The sequence below is a fragment of the Lupinus angustifolius genome, chromosome LG11 (genome assembly GCF_001865875.1).
Source record: "Lupinus angustifolius cultivar Tanjil chromosome LG11, LupAngTanjil_v1.0, whole genome shotgun sequence".
Classification (NCBI taxonomy): Eukaryota; Viridiplantae; Streptophyta; class Magnoliopsida; order Fabales; family Fabaceae; genus Lupinus; species Lupinus angustifolius.
Window position 1 is genome coordinate 22,914,218 of NC_032019.1, and position 440 is coordinate 22,914,657.

Genomic DNA, 440 nt, shown 5'->3' on the forward strand with positions numbered 1-440 from the left:
CAAGCCTCATCTGTTATAGCCATTAAGCACAACTTCGCGGTCTCCTCTTCATCTGAGGTGCTTGATATTATTTCTTCCTCCGATACATCCCAGATGATGTATGCTTTCTTTGACTTGAAGTCCCAGGGATTGCTCTTCTCTGAATCAAATCTTTTAAGGTAAGTGGGGCACTAATACTTCATGTGTCTTGGCTAACCACATTCATAGCAAGTGAAACGCTCTTTTGTCTTGCCTTTCTTTGTTGATTCATGTGCTTCTTTCTTTTGGAATCGTCCGAGTCCTCCTTTCTTCTTCAAGAAATTTCCAAATTTTCGTACTAGGAGGTTTAGCGTTTCCTCGTCAATGTCTGAATCGGAGTCTTCATTATCTATCTCTTCAATGGGTTGTGATGTTGAAGCTTTGAGAGATCTCCTCATGCATTGTCAAACGCCCAAGCTCCA